Raw genomic sequence first — 3,792 nt, 5'->3', positions numbered from 1 at the left:
CTGCCCTCCCCTTCCCTTCCCCAGAGAGGTCCCCACCCTTGGCCAAGCAGGCTCTAACCTGTTTTGTCCCTCACTGTGCTCACAGTGGAAATGCAGATGCTGGAACTTGTTCCTGCTTGAAATTTGTTCCAAATCAAACATGCTGCTCAGTGTCAGTTATAATGAAATACAAATATCCCAAGTGGGTAATCAGACTTGGCAAAGGAACTTACTCATCCCTGAGCCACAGCTAACGCTCCTCCTTAGCATTTCTTGGGAGCCTGGCTCTGCTACACCAGCGTGGGGCAGAGAAGCCAGAACATCGTATTTTTTGGTACCACAGTGTCACAGTGTTTGTACAAAGCACAGCAGGAATCTTGGTCATCAGATACCACAGGTGAGAAGAGCAATAGCTCACATGCTCTTTTAGCATCTCCCTGGAAATCCTTCAAGGAAAGGACATTCAACCCTAGGAACCTGGACCTGTGCAGAGGACGATACTGCCCACGTGCTGCCTATTCTGGGATTACTTAACTCCAGCTTCCCAAAAGCACCATGGAGCTATTTTTGGAGGAACAATACAGGCAGACATGGCTGTGTGAATTAAAGCAGGTGCAGGAACACACCATGAGAACACAACACAGTGTGTGACGAACAGGGGAGCACACGGGACCTCCCTCCCCACTCAGCTCACTCTGGAGCTACTGAGCTCCTCACGGTCAACCAGGGAATGAAGAACTGGCTGGAGAGTTGATCTAATCAGTTGGCCTTTTATCTATAAAATCCCCGGAGATTAAATTCATTCAGGCTAAACCAGGTCATGTAAAAGCTAAATGTGTGCTCTGGAATGATCACGGGGCGATTGTCAATGGAGAGGGATGACCACGCCTGAGTGTGAACCAGCACATTCACACAGCAGGCTCTAAGTCAGCTGGGATGAATCATGTCCCCCAGGGACTATCACTCTCCAGGGACTAGAGCTGAGTGGGATGATTAGTTCAGATTAGCTGTCTAGTCTTTAGATGCCTGAAGTCAGGATGTAGCCTCAGCAGGACTATGCAAATGGCAAGAACAGAAGCAAAAGTGGATGGAATCAGAAAACAGAAGTTGGATGTCATGGCTTTGCTGTGGTGCAGCAAACAAGGGCAAAAATAGCAGCAGAGATGGGACAAAATTGTAACAAAGCTGCTGGCACACAAGTGTTATAGGTGAAAATAAGTGTTAGAGCAGCTTAAAGAATAACTAATTTAAAATGTGAGGTGACCAGCCAACCCAAGGTAAGGAAGTTCAGGGAAATAACACAGGGAAGGGGCAGTAACATAATGGGTGTTTTTCTGGAGCTGCTTTGCCAGTGATAACATAAAAGAAGGGTAACACCACCCTGCTTTTTGCCTTCCTAAAGAGCTGAAGAGAGCATGAATGTTAAAAAAGTCATCAAATGCATATCTTTTGCCACATAAACAACTGCTGCTGACTCTCTAAAGGGATTTACACTGCCTCCAGCTGGTGTTTGGTAATGATCTACTCTTCCTCCAGTAATTTCTCATGGACCTCAGCACATGAAAGCACACACAATGTAAACATCTCCAGCCCAGCTTGTCAGGCTGGGCTCCTTCAGGGTTGGTGGGGAGAGGCAGAGACTTCTAGGAGTCAGTTACCCTGCAGCAGACACCTGAGACAGGTCCCATGAAATGTGCCTGGGAAGTGCTTTATCTCTCCCCACCAAGCAGCAGGAGCTCAGGCTGCCAGTCAGGGACAGAGGTTTACCATGCAGACATCTAAAATTAGATGAGAGGTGTCCTGTCCCTGCTGTCTGGCAAAGAGATAAATGTCTATAATTGGCACTCCACAGGCTCGTTGGCCAACTCAGGATGTGGGAATCGCATCAGCCCATTTTTGCCAGCTAAAAGCAGGGATCTTATCTGGGAGTGTTGTCTGCACACCTTCTGCAATCAACACAGAAAGACAAGAGGAAAATTCCCTCTGGCTGAACACACCCCCCCAAGTGCCACTTCCAAGCCAATGTCCCTGGGCAGCTCTGCTCTGGCTGATACCTGAGCCCAGCCAGGATCCAAGCATTAGGCAATGCTTCATCCTTGCATCCCACTGCAGATGTTCTTGGAGCTCAGCAAACACAAGTGCCTTGCCTGGGGTTTCCACAGAATGTACCTGCTGCTTCCTCTTCACGCACACACGGAAGGCAGCCTGCCAACCTGTTTCCTGATAGTTCTGGGAGAGCACTCACCAGGGAACATGGGAAGCCAGATTTGCTTCCCCCCCCCACCTTTATTTCAGACTGAACCCCCACATCTTCCACCACAAAACATCACAGTGCTCCAAGACACTTCTCTACAGACATTTCTGGAAGGCACTGCATAGCAGCGTTCCACTGTGTGGAATTCACTGGCCAGATGCACACAGCCAGCACAGCTGGATGAAAAGTCCCAGTTGTAGTTCCTGAACTGAGCTCTGCCAGCACTGAACCCACAGAGCAGTGCAGAGTCAAATCTCCCCATATTTTGTTCGAGGTTCCCAACCATGGCATTACAGAATCTTCCAAACACAGAGGCGGCAAACAAATTCCTTGTTTCATCTTTTCCATTTGTTTAGGGCTCTCTCAAATTAGGGGACAGGCAGCCTCACACAGGGCACTGGGCACCAGTTGCCAGCCCCAGGTCAAATTATCCATCCACAAGTGATGGCAGGGGAGGCAGAGAACCCCCGTGCCCAGCAGTGTTCCCACCATGTGCCCAGGTTCTCTCCTGTTGCAGCTCTGAGGTCCCAACTACCCCCTGTGCCATGCAGGGAAACCAGTGTGTGGCCATGGATCTGCTGCCCTGAGCTGCTCAGGGCACAGCTGTCAGGAGAGGGACCCCCCTGTGCCACTCCCTCAGCTGCTGCCCTGCGCTGAACACGGGAAAAAGCACTTTCAGACACCCCTTCCTTCCCTCCTTCCAAAGGGAATACACAGGAATGGAAGTGGGCTTTGTGACATCAGTGGGCCTGGCTACCAGCAGGAGGAGGGTACACAGGGAAGGATGTGGGACAGTGAGTAAATCTGCATGAGATGCCTGGTTTTTGACAGGATGTGGAACAGCCCAGGAGCTGGCAGGTGGGATGAGGAATGCAGGAGCCTGGCTCACTCTTTCAGTCAGTGAGAGAGTCATTAATGGATGTGCAGGGCTCCTCGCTCCCAAAATAAGCATGAAGGAGCTCTCACCCCCTGGGAGAGCTGCAGCAGCTTCCCAACAGGATCCAGGCTTGGCAGCATGTGCAGGGCCCTCCTACATGAACACACCAGCACGAGACAGCAAGAGCAGGACAGTAGATGTTGATAGTTCCTGCATTTGTGTGCAGGGAAGTGTTCCCAGTAACCTGCCACAGGTCCCTCCAGCAGATCCTTTGCCACTAGACCTAAACTCCCTGGCTCCTCTCAGCACATCACATCTGGAGTAGCCACTGAAATGTAACAGCAGAAGGTGGAATCACACTCCTGTGAGCTCCTGCTCTGCATTCCCAGTGGAAGGATGAGGCCCAACCATCTCTTCTGTCCCACAAATGAGCAGAACAAGCTGCTCAGCAGGTTGAATGACTGTAAGCAAAACAAGTACTCCCTCAACATGTTCAGCAACTTCAGGAAGAACACACGTAGGATGCACAGGACAGCCCTGGACGCCTGAAGAAGGGGCAGTGGTAAAAAATAAACCTCACCAGAGGAGTCTGGGAAGGATCACCAGACTGTTAATGTGCAACTGCCCCATCACAGTGCAGGAGGCCGGGCAGCCAACAGCACCCCCAGGGACAGTCCCTTGG

This window comes from Manacus candei, unplaced genomic scaffold (genome assembly GCF_025592945.1).
Source record: "Manacus candei isolate 608988 ecotype Guabito, Panama unplaced genomic scaffold, ASM2559294v1 h1tg000057l, whole genome shotgun sequence".
Classification (NCBI taxonomy): Eukaryota; Metazoa; Chordata; class Aves; order Passeriformes; family Pipridae; genus Manacus; species Manacus candei.
Note: the sequence above shows the minus strand (reverse complement) of the source record.